Source organism: Choloepus didactylus, chromosome 3, assembly GCF_015220235.1.
Source record: "Choloepus didactylus isolate mChoDid1 chromosome 3, mChoDid1.pri, whole genome shotgun sequence".
NCBI lineage: Eukaryota > Metazoa > Chordata > Mammalia > Pilosa > Megalonychidae > Choloepus > Choloepus didactylus.
Window position 1 is genome coordinate 218,078,213 of NC_051309.1, and position 13,372 is coordinate 218,091,584.

Here is a 13,372-nt window from a genome sequence, read left to right on the forward strand (position 1 = left end):
GGCATGTACATAATATAATATGCCTCTAATCTCACAATAGCAATCTCTTCTTTTTTTATTATACTTAGCCATTTCTTGTGATTAATCTTGGCTGAGGATTTATCTAGGGAAAGTGATAATCATATCCAGCTGACATGATAATATCAATTGCCAGGTGTGTGGCATTCATGATACACAGCCAAAATGTATTTCCTTCCTCCTTGTCCAGGACACACACAGAGTCAATTCAAACTGTAAAATAAGGGGTTTGATTATAGCAAAAGAATATATATGTGTGTGTGTTCATACATATAGAATCTATCACCTGGTTACGACCTTCCTTTTCATGTTAAACTTTGTTACTGCCAAAAACACTCCAGTTAAGCTCATTTCTTTGCCACCTCCCAAATAAGTCTTAATCAATCCGACATGCTATTAACAATTAGCTACTAACTTCACTCAATACAAAGGGCCAGTGATAAAAGTCAACCTCTGGAGAGAAACTAAGATGGCAGCTAGGTGAGACAGGGCAAAAAAACACCTCCGTGAAAAATACTAGATAAAAACCAGAAAATGACCCACAGAATACTGGTTACAGTGAGCGCCAGCTGGACGAGGTCCCCTAGTACCACAGGGGCCGTATACTTGGTGAAACCGGGAGTCTGCATTCTGAAACGAGTGAGTAAGCTGGCTGGAAGAAACACAGCCACGCGGCGTTGTAGGGAAGCCAGGGCTTGGCGTTTGGAGACCAATTGGCTCTTTTTAAAAAAAAAAAAAAAAAGGGAAAAACCCAGGAGCGGCTGCAGTTGCGGGAGTGGGAACCACGCAGTAAAACACAGCAAGAGGGGGCTGGGCCGGCCTCTCGGTGTCTGGCCTGGAAGATAGCCTGCTGCAAATACCCTCAGGGCCAGGGGAGCGGAGAGGAGAGCTAGAAGCTGAAAGAAACCCCGCGGTTCGCAGCTAGCTCCCTGGAAGGCTGGATAAACTCCTACCTGGGGCCATGCCCACAGCCCAGAGCCCCGCCAGTTGTCCCAGAGCTGGGAAGGAGGAACTGTGCGAGGGGTGGGGGCAGGTTGAGACACCCCATTCGGCCATCTTTGCATCAGGCTGAGAGCGCCGCTTCACGGCCCAGCAGCCCGGGGCTTCCCTTGAGGGATGGCGCGCACTGGTGACGTAGCACAGCATTCCCTCGGCAGAGGTCCTGGAGAATCACGGCTGGGAGGGGGGACCCGCTTGGAGAACCCAGGGACACTACACCAAATCCGGTGGTTTGTGGGACAGCGAGAGAGAGGGTCTGGGGCTGAAACGAAATGAAGGCTTAGACTTTTGCGGCGGCCTTGACTCTCCGGGAACCTGGGGGATTTGAACATTAAAGCTGCCCTTCCTCCCTGGCCACCCATACACACGCCCCACATTCAGGGTGGACAGCTCCAGCAACACACCCAAACTGAATTCTCCAACTGAACCCCACAAGAATCATTTCCCCACACACCGCAGGAACAAGGTTGAAAACTGACTTGAGGGATATAGGTGACTCACAGATGCCATCTGCTGGTTAGTTAGAGAAAGTATACGCCACCAAACTGAGTTTCTGAAAAATTAGATTGGTAGCTTTTTTTTACAATTTGAAAGAACCCTATCAAGCAAAGCAAATGCCAAGAGGGTAAAAACAATAGAAAATCTTAATGCATTTGATAAAACCAGATGATATGGAGAATCCAACTCCAGACAAACAAATCAAGATCTCAGAAGAGACACAGTACCTGGCACAATTAATCAAAGAACTACAATCGAGGAACGAAAACATGGCAAAGGATTTAAAGGACATCGAGAATCTCGTGAAACATATGACAACATGGATGAACCTTGAAGACATAATGCTGAGCAAAATAAGCCAGACACAAAAAGAGAAATATTATATGCTACCACTAATGTGAACTTTGAAAAATGTAAAACAAATGGTTTATAATGTAGAATGTAGGGGAACTAGCAATAGAAAGCAATTAAGGAAGGGGGAACAATAATCCAAGAAGAACAGATAAGCTATTTAACGTTCTGGGGATGCCCAGAAATGACTATGGTCTGTTAATTTCTGATGGATATAGTAGGAACAAGTTCACATAAATGTTGCTATATTAGGTAACTTTCTTGGGGTAAAGTAGGAACATGTTGGAAGTTAAGCAGTTATCTTAGGTTAGTTGTCTTTTTCTTACTCCCTTGTTATGGTCTCTTTGAAATGTTCTTTTATTGTATGTTTGTTGTCTTTTTAACTTTTTTTTCATACAGTTGATTTAAAAAAGAAGGGAAAGTTAAAAAAAAAAAAAAGAAAAACAAGGAAAAAAAAATATGTAGTGCCCCCTTGAGGAGCCTGTGGAGAATGCAGGGGTATTTGCCTACCCCACCTCCATGGTTGCTAACATGACCACAGACATGGGGGACTGGTGGTTTGGTGGGTTGAGCCCTCTACCATAGGTTTTACCCTTGGGGAGACGGTTGCTGCAAAGGAGAGGCTAGGCCTCCCTATGGTTGTGCCTAAGAGCCTCCTCCTGAATGCCTCTTTGTTGCTCAGATGTGGCCCTCTCTCTCTGGCTAAGCCAACTTGAAAGGTGAAATCACTGCCCTCCCCTCTACGTGGGATCAGACACCCAGGGGAGTGAATCTCCCTGGCAACGTGGAATATGACTCCCGGGGAGGAATGTAGACCTGGCATCGTGGGACGGAGAACATCTTCTTGACCAAAAGGGGGATGTGAAAGGAAATGAAATAAGCTTCAGTGGCAGAGAGATTCCAAAAGGAGCCGAGAGGTCACTCTGGTGGGCACTCTTACGCACACTTTACACAACCCTTTTTAGGTTCTAAAGAATTGGGGTAGCTCGTGGTGGATACCTGAAACTATCAAACTACAACCCAGAACCCATGAATCTCGAAGACAGTTGTATAAAAATGTAGCTTATGAGGGGTGACAATGGGATTGGGAAAGCCATAAAGACCACACTCCACTTTGTCTAGTTTATGGATGGATGAGTAGAAAAATAGGGGAAGGAAACAAACAGACAAAGGTACCCAGTGTTCTTTTTTACTTCAATTGCTCTTTTTCACTCTAAGTATTATTCTTGTTATTTTTGTGTGTGTGCTAATGAAGGTGTCAGGGATTGATTTAGGTGATGAATGTACAACTATGTAATGGTACTGTGAACAATCGAAAGTACAATTTGTTTTGTATGACTGCGTGGTATGTGAATATATCTCAATAAAATGAAGATTTAAAAAAAAAAAAGTTGATGTAAAAAAAATAAAAATAAAAAAACTAAAGGACATCAAGAAGACCATGGCCCAGGATATAAGTGACATAAAGAAGACCCTAGAAGAGCTTAAAGAAGACATTGCAAGAGTAAATTAAAAAATAGAAGATCTTATGGAAATAAAAGAAACTGTTGGCCAAATTAAAAAGACTCTGGATATTCACAATACAAGACTAGAGGAAGTTGAACAATGTCTCAGTGTCCTAGAAGTCCACAGAACAGAAAATAAAAGAACAAAAGAAGGAATGGAGAAAAAAATTGAAAAAATCAAAATGGATCTCAGGGATACGATAGATAAAATAAAACGTCCAAACTTAAGACTCATTGGTGTCCCAGAAGGGGAAGAAAAGGGTAAAGGTCTAGAAAGAGTATTCAAAGAAATTGTTGGGGAAAACTTCCCAAACCTTCTACACAATATAAATACACAAAGCATAAATGCCCAGTGAACTCCAAATAGAATAAATCCAAATAAACCAACTCCGAGACATATTCTGATCAGACTCTCAAATACTGAAGAGAAGGAGCAAGTTCTGAAAGCAGCAAGAGAAAAGCAATTCACCACATACAAAGGAAACAACATAAGACTAAGTTGTGACTACTCAGCGGCCACCATGGAGGCAAGATGGCAGTGGCATGACATATTTAAAACTCTGAGAGAGAAAAATATCCAACCAAGAATAGTTTATCCAGCAAAACTCTCCTTCAAATTTGAGGGAGAGCTTAAATTTTTCACAAACAAATGCTGACAGACTTTGCCAATAAAAGACCTGCCCTACTTCAGATTCTAAAGGGAGCCCTACCAACAGAGAAACAAAGAAAGGAGAAAGAGATATAGAGAGTTTTAACAGACATATATGGTACCTTACATCCCAAATCACCAGGACACTCATTTTTCTCTAGTGATCACGGATCTTTCTCCAGAGGGACCATAAGCTGGGACATAAAACAAGCCTCAAGAAATTTAAAAAAAAAAAAAAAATTGAATATACTCAAAGCACATTCTCCAACCACAATGGAATACAAATAGAAGTCAATAATTTTTCAACTATAACTCCACTATTTACTTCCTACATGATATAAAATATACAAACTCTAATGACAAATCAGTGGTTTTGAACTCAATGAAAAATATGTAATTTTAGACAACTATATAAAGGTGGGGGAATGAAGGAGTATAGGAACATAGTTTATGTGTCCTATGGAAGTGAAGGTGGTATCAAAGAAAAACAAGATTGTTATGGATTTAAGAGGTTAATTTTAAGCCCCACAGTAAACACAAAGAAATTATCAGAGAATATAACCATAGAGATGAGAAGTAGAGTATGGGTTAAGAGAAATGGGGGAAGGGGCAATGGGTAGTTAAGAAGTGAGTGTAGGGTTGCTGTTTGAGGTGAAGGGTAATTTCTAATAATGGATGGTGGGAAAGAGCATTACAACATTCTAAACGTGATTAATCCCACTAATGGAAGGCTAGGGAGGGGGTGGAATGGGAAGATTTAGGCTGTATATATGTTTCCACAACTGAAAAAAAAAAAGACAGTCTAAATAGATGACAATTGAATGCCAAGGATGAACCTGGATAGGATTGGAGGATGGAGGACAGGAGGCTCAAAGGGACACAGCTGAGACAAAAGGAAAAGGAAATATAGAATGTAAGCTTTGTATCATTGTTGAATCTCTTGTACTTCTTAACTGTGCTTAATGGGATTGCATAAAAGAATGTTGTTATTCATGGGAAGTGTATATGTGAATTATAGTGTTTGTTCAAGGATGTGTGCAGCTAGCTCTCGTATGTTCAGAAGACAGAGCAACAGATGATGGATGATAGATAAGGAGGGAGGGAGGGAAAGAAATAGCAATTTGACAGCACGTTAAAGTTGGTGGATTGGGCTATCAGGGGAGGGGGGGTCAGGGTATGATGGAATTCTGTGTATGGGGTTAGTATTGTTTTTGGAACTGTTCCTATAACTTTGAATTTATTTCAAAATAAAAAAAAGGGGGCAAAAAAAAAAAAAGTCAACCTCTGGAGATAACAACTAGTAAGAATCCACACAAAATGGATGAGATCAGCAGAAATCTCTAACCCTGAGAAGAAGGGTAAAGACTTCTCTATCCATGAAGTCTCAGGAGATACCCAGTACAATCAAGATGGCACAGGATGGCAGTGTAAAGAAATCTATCAAGGGTGTTACTAAATCAGTTTAATATAATCATGTGAAATTTCTCTTGTTTTCTGTGCTTATCCACTACAGGGCAATGGGTCTGGCATACAGTGACTTTACAGAGGCAAACTGGATGTTAGAACAGAACTGATATGACAGATACCAAGATACCAAAGTAATTGTGAGGCAGAAATCCCCACAGCCCCACTTGCAGAATTTACAGAGGGAATGAAGGAGAAACTGCTCTGTAACACTTGCATTTCTCAAGAGGATCAACAATATAGAAAGGAGGGAGAGAAGAGTTGCTGAGGAGACTAATGAAGAAATTTCTTTGGGGAATGCTGTAGCCCTGCTCTAAATCCCCTGCTCCAAGGAGACAACTTAGAGAACTTTGAATATGTTCCTTGTAATTTCAAGACACTGAGGAGTAATACCTACCTCATCCTTGAGGAAGCAAAAAACAACCTTGGGCTAGTGTCTGATTCCTCCTACCCATCTCGCAGGAACATCTGTACAAAAGGAGGGTTGCTTCTTTTGCAATCTGCCTGCATCCCCAAAGCAAATCAAGGAAAGAGGTGTGTGAACGACAGAAGTAAGCATGGGGGGAGTCCTGAGTCCTACTAATCGAACCCAAGGAGGCGCAAAGAGGCCCCAGCAGAAAGTAGCTGGATGTGTTCTGCAGGGTGTCAGGAGCTGAGGAAATGCTCCCATGTGGAATCAAAAAAGAGATTCAGCTTTCTGGAAAGGGAAGCTACAGAAGTAAGAAGTACAGCAGGGAGCTCGCTCAGAACTGCTTCTGCACCAACCATGGCCACCTTCGCGGAACTCAGTACCAAAGCCAAGATGCCCATCGTAGGACTCGGCACCTGGAAGTCTCCTCCAGGCAAAGTCAAAGAGGCTGTGAAGGCAGCAATTGACATAGGATATCGCCACATCGACTGTGCCTGTGCCTACAGGAATGAGGACGAGGTTGGGGAAGCCATCCAGGAGAAGATCCAAGAGAAGGTTGTTAAGCGGGAGGACCTCTTCATTGTTAGCAAGTTATGGCTTACCTTCTTTGAGAGATCCCTTGTGAAGGAATGCTGCAAGAAGACCCTCAAGGATCTGAAACTGGACTATCTCGACATCTATCTTATTCACTTTCCACAGGGATTACAGGCTGGTAAGGACTGGTTCCCTAAAGATGACAAAGGCAATGCTATCCCCAGTAAAGCAACGTTCTTGGAAACCTGGGAGGCCATGGAAGAGCTGGTGGATGAGGGGCTGGTGAAAGCCATTGGGATCTCCAATTTCAACCACTTCCAAATTGAAAGGCTCTTGAACAAACCTGGACTGAAACATAAACCAGTGACTAACCAGATTGAGTGTCACCCATACCTGATACAGGAGAAACTGATCCAGTACTGCCACTCCAAAGGGCATCACAGTCACTGCCTACAGCCCCCTGGGTTCTCCAGATAGACCTTGGGCCAAGCCAGGGGACCCTTCACTACTAGAGGATCCCCAAATTAAGGAGATTGCAGCAAAGCACAATAAAACCACCGCCCAGGTTCTGATCCGGTTCCATATCCAGAGGAATGTGCCCGTGATCCCCAAGTCTGTGACTCCCCAACGCATTGCTGAGAACTTTAAGGTCTTTGACTTTAAATTGAGTGATGAGGAGATGGCGACCATACTCAGCTTCAACAGAAACTGGAGGGCCTGTGTCGTGGAACAATTCTCTCATTTGAAGGATTATCCCTTCAATGAAGAATACTGAAACTGAGCCTCCAGATGAGATTATCCAGTGGATTCTCTCTCTTCACTTTACTGACATGGACCTCCCTCTTACCCACATCCAATTTTAGCCAGGCTTTTCTGAAATCATACTGAAGGTGGATCTGCTGTACGTCAAAATCTAATGTTGCATCTATACCAGTACGTTCAACCAGGAGCAGATAATCTTTGGGAGATAAGACTTGGAAAAAGAGAAGTTTTTTTTTTTATATGATCATATGTTTATTAAATATTGGAAACTCTGCTAGCACTGAGAATACAGAGATAAAAAAGGAGAAAAGAAAAAACATCTTTAAGAATTTACTATACTGCCAACAGTATTCGAAGTACTTTTTGTATGTGTTAACTCAATGACTCCTTGCAAAAACCCCTTCCAGTTAGGTATTCTTATTATTCACATTTTACAGAAGATGAAACAGAGACAAGTAACTTGCTCAAGGCCACTCAGGTAGTGAGTGCCATAGCCAAAGATTCAAAGGCAGGCAGGCTCTGGGAGAGCTCATGCTGATTTGTCATCCTTTTCCTCCCATGTCTTCCACTGGCACCTCCCAGCCTTGCCTCTCTCCATTCTTTCCCTTTCTTTTTCTCTCTCCCACCCTGCCTTTAAAATGCTATTTTGCCCAAAGAGTCAACTCCAGTGGTGGCAGGGCCTCCAAGATACATGAAGGAGCTTCTGTTCATTGAGGGAATGGTAGTGAGAGTATCCCTGGGAGTGCAGGTGGGAAATGGAGCAGAATCTGAACAAGAAGATTTGCTATTTGCCATTAATATGGAGAATTAATTTGCTTTTTTTCTATAACAATGTCTTGTTGTGAAATATTCCACACATATAGTAAGGTACAGAATTTAACATAATAAGCATCTGGTTTCCCACCTTACAAATATAATAAATGCTAACATTTTGCCATAAAAAAAAAAAAAAAAAAAAGAAGTACAGCAGGGACACGTCAAAGTCTATGAAAATGCCCTGAAGAGAAAAAGTACACTTAATCATCTGCCAGTTCCCGCCAAGGACACCAGCTTTAACCATCTGCAAAGTCCAGATGGCATGAAGCTACATGGCCAAATCAGAAATGTCCTTTCTCCTCAGTGGTCCTCTCTCTACTCAATGCAACTGTGGCAGCATCCAAAAAAGCAACTAGTAAGTAAGGGCAAAGGGGAATAAGAAGAGTATACAGAGCAGAAAGCCACAAGCCCCTTCTACACTGCAGGCTTCCAGCCTGAAACCGTTCCAAGCTAAAAAACACAAAAAGATATAATAGGCATGTTTGGAAGTTCTGTTCTATCTGGGATTGGACATTCTATTTACTGAATTTGAAACTGTGCTTGCAACTTGAAGCGGCCATAAAATTGTCCATTCCCTACAGTGAGTACAAAAGCAGGGGCTCTGCCAGTTTTCAGTTAGAGGATTGTGACAATTTACCCCCTGAATAAGGTGTATTCATTCTCATATGTTTTAAATGTATTTCATGCCTCTTTGTTGCTCAGATGTGGCCCTCTCTCTCTAGCTAAGCCAACTTGGCAGGTGAATTCACTGCCCTCCCCGCTACGTGGATCAGACACCCAGGGGAGTGAATCTCCCTGGCAATGTGGAATATGACTCCCGGGGAGGAATGCAGACCCAGCATCATGGGATGGAGAACATCTTCTTGACCAAAAGGGGGATGTGAACGGAAATGAAATAAACTTCAGTGGCAGAGAGAGTCCAAAAGGAGCCAAGAGGTCACTCTGGTGGGCACTCTTACACACAATATAGACAACCCTTTTTAGGTTCTAATGAATTGGGGTAGCTAGTGGTAGATACCTGAAGCTATCAAACTACAACCCAGAACCCATGAATCTTGAAGACAATTGTATAAAAATGTAGCATATGAGGGGTGACAATGGGATTGGGAAAGCCATAAGGACCACACTCCCCTTTGTCTAGTTTATGGATGGATGAGTAGAAAAATAGGGGAAGGAAACAAACAAACAGACAAAGGCACCCAGTGTTCTTTTTTACTTTAATTGCTCTTTTTCACTTTAATTATTATTCTTGTTATTTTTGTGTGTGTGGTAATGAAGGTGTCAGGGATTGATTTTGGTGATGAATGTACAGCTATGTAATGGTACTGTGAACAATTGAATGTACGATTTGTTTTGTATGACTGCGTGGTATGTGAATATATCTCAATAAAATGAATATTAAATAAATAAATAAATAAATAAATAAATGTATTTCATTACAACTCTTTAAAAATTGGTGATCTGTAGGTGGAATATAAAGAGACACATTATTCTTCAGAACTTTTTAACCAGAACACATTGTTCACTGGCACCCAAGTTCCTGGTTTACTGTAATGCTGATTTCTGTCGTGCTGCTCCCAATACTTCGTGCCTCAGTCTCTGCACACCCTCCTCTTGTGTGCACAATTTCTTTTTTAACAACCTTCCCCACAACTCCTGTCCTTCAAGAAGTCTTCCTGAATGATACTACCCAATTCTGATTATTCCTTTACTTTAAGTTGTCTTCAAAGTTAGAAACAGAATTTTGACGATATTCCCTCACACTTTTCCATTAGGAGAAAGTTCTAGCTACTACAACCCATAGATTTGACCTAGGACAAGCCCTTTAACTCTGGCTTCAGCTTCCTCTTTATTAAAACAGATAAAAGAATTCCTAGCTAGCTATGAGATGATTCTGCAAAACAAATGAGATGACATTTAGAAAGGTGCATTGAAAACTATGGATGGGAGAACAAGGCTGCACCCAAAGGGAGGGGTGCCAGGACTCCCACCACCCCTCAGGATCTAATAGTAGAGTGGGGGGTGGGAGTTCCCCTTTGTGGTCCACCAACCCCACGTTCCTCCTCTGCATAATCTCCAGACTTCCTCAAGGTGTGCTCTTAGCCATATTCCTGAGGATGAGGAACATTTCAGCAGCCTACGTTTTCCTCTTTCTCCCATGCGCCTATATTTACTAAAACGTCTACTGAGAAACACACCTAAAACCTAAGTAGCTCCCGTACTCTCCGTCTCCTCACTTCCATCAATAGAACTATAACTTCGAGAGGGATACCTTTCAAGAAGACTGCTTACAAATAGAGTCATGTTTTGAAATCACTGAAGTGACAATTTCTAAGACTAATGAACTTCAGTGAATCTATGAGCCCCTGGTTAAAAAAAAAGTAATTAGTTAATTCACTGTAACTACTTGTTTCAGAGACCAGAGAATGTAGCAAAATCCTTGCATTTCTCAAATGGCTCAAACCAGATGCAGTATTAATTAAAATCACATATGAAGTCTTTTAACTATTTTAACTATCATCTCCAAAAATGTGTTTATGTCAAGGAAATGAATCATTTCTATGAAAAGATTACAAAGGTAACAGACAAAACCAAAAATATTCTGGTTTACAAAAGCTTTGAGGTCACATAATCCTTCCTTTCCTTTTCACTTAATTAGGTCAGCTTTTGAGTACTCAATCATCCTTTCTAAGTTTTCTCTCAATCCTACTGCACCGCACCAAAGTCCCTTTTGCAGTTTTAAGTGACCTACTTAATTTGGAGCCCTCGGAAAGAAAAGGGTATTGTCTTCATTCCATTTTGTTAAACAGATCTTAGTAATAAAGTCATAATTCATTAATTGAATTTCTAATTCAGTTTGTTAAAAACCATACATCTTAACTTCAAAAACCAAATGCCCAGGTTTAATTATAGTCATGAGGGTACATTCAAATATGGTATACTCGAAAGAGCACTAGATCAGGTGTCAGGGAAACTTGCAGATAAGCTCCATGTAATCTTGGCACATTCCTTAACCTCCCTGAATCTCAGTCTTCTCACCTTTACAGAGAGGAGGGTAGACTCTCTATGGGGAGGTCACTCCATAGACTGACTTGGTCTAGGTCCCTTTGAGCTTTAAGTCTCTATGAATGTTTCCTGAATGCCTACAACATATAAGGCGTGACGCCAGGTACAGGGAGGGGCATAGAGGAGTCGGTGCAAAGACAGATCGATGTTCTATCGTCAAGAAACTTTATATGCTGTTAGGGAAGAGATGATAATACAGTACATGACCAAATGCCATAGTGACCTCATTTATGGTCTTTATTCCTAATGATTGGCATTGTGCCTGGCATATAGTAGATACTCAACTAAATGACATAACAGAGATATAAAATGCCCTATAGGCAGTTAGAGAAGATTGAGGGGATCAGGATGATTCACAGGTGTCCTATTTGAACTGTTTTCTAAAAGGCCATTCAATTTTTATTGGTTCCTCAACATCACCTTCTTATCTGATATAAGATCTTAAGCTAACATTCAAGCTTCTCCATGCATAGGTCCCCATATGTCTTTCAATCCTTATCTTTCCATTAGACAAAACTGTATTATGGCCAACCAATGCCCTTGCTGTACCTTAAATATTACCCACAATTTTTTACCTCAATACCCCTATCCGTGCTGTTCCTCATACCAAAATGTCCTCCAATTCCATTGTCATTCAAGGCCCACTTCAAATGTCCCCTATTTTATGAAGTAGGTTCTTTGAAGTCTTTCCTGATACCTCCAGTCATATGGTCTCTCTCCCTTCTTTAAAACCCCATATGACTGGTTTACATTTCTCTTATGGTGTATACGATATTTAGACCTATATTACAGTTAGGTAATATCTCAGTCTCAAGATAATCTTCTTTAACGTCAGAATATATATTATCCATCCACAGTGCCAACTGACAGTTGTTACTCATGGATTATTTTGATAGGACAAACACAAAAAGGACATTCTGGGACACAGAGACTGAAAGAACAATGATGCTAAGTTACAAACACTTCTGGCTCATGATTAAAATGACAACTATTCCAGTTTTACTTTTGAACATAGAGTTTAAGTGGTAGAATCACAGATGTTAAGCTTGAAGGCAAGGTACAGTCAGACCACAGACAGCCTTAAATACAAGGCTGATAAAAATAAATGTGTTCAGTTCTCAGTGGGAGTCACTGATGGTTTTAGATGATGAGGAGTAACAAGATCTGAGTATGATTCATGAAAATCAAACCAGAAGTATTCTGGTTGACACATCAGTCTCCTAGAAATTTGGATGGAAGTGAGTATATCCCCGAAAGAAGAATCTATCCTTCATGTTCAGACAATCTTAACTGTCTGAATCTGTAGAGCTGTGTCTCCTGGAAAATTCACCAAGCTAAATACTAATTTTTAGGCTTCTTGGCAACCACATATTTAAAAGTCTACCTCAATAAAAGACAATCATGACGAAATTGATGATGAAAAAGAGAAGATTCTACATGTTTCCAGAGAAGGGGGCGGGGAATACACTACATTCAAAGGATGAGGAATAAGAATAACTTTGCACTGCTTAACAGTAACACTAAAGCTAAAAGACAGAGGGGAAATGCCTTAAAAATTCTGAAAGAAAATAATTTGCAGCCCAGAATTCTATGCCAAACCAAACTGTCAATCAAGTTAAGGTTAAAATAAATGCATTTTCACACATACCAAGTCTAAAAATTTACCTTCCAAGAACCTTTCTCAGAAATACCAAAATGAAGATATAAACCAAGAAAGAAGACATTTAAAAAAAAAAAAAACCAGACAGGAAATCCAACACAAGAGTAAGGCACAGAGAATCCTCCAGATTACAGAGAGCTCTGGATGACAGTTGTGTTCCAGGCAAAATGGACAAATCCTCTAGATTACAGCAGGTCAGAAATCTCTAGTAGAAATTTCTTTAAGAAGATAAAATTAATAGAATATCTGATGCATTAGCTATTCCAGGGAAAACAACAAGTTCTGCAGGAAAATAAATCTTACTATACTACATGGCTCATGTAAATAGCATTTAGCATAGTCATACTGATGTAAACATTGAATCTTAATCTATCTAAAATTACTGTATAACTTTTTGAGTGCAGTACGGGGAACTAGAAATTGAGTATGTATGTGGAGTGAGCAAAGAGTTAAATGTTCAACTTCCATAACAGGATTCAATACATAACACCCAAATTGAAAAGTCAAAAGTAACAGGCATGTTATCTAGAGATATAGGAATAACGTGTGCATGTCTATAACATGTTTAAAAAATATAAAACGTTTAAAAGACAATGAGCATGATACAACCATTTTGGATATTGGTTTGGCAATATTTAGGA

General features: G+C 40.5%; 1 protein-coding gene and 1 pseudogene across 1 annotated transcript in view; one reads left to right on the forward strand and one right to left on the reverse strand.

Annotated features, from left to right (window-relative positions):
- FUT10 (fucosyltransferase 10) overlaps nucleotides 1-13,372 on the reverse strand; it is an 89,009-nt gene that overhangs the window by 68,282 nt on the left and 7,355 nt on the right. The window lies entirely within an intron of this gene.
- On the forward strand, nucleotides 6,251-7,287 carry LOC119530151 (annotated as a pseudogene).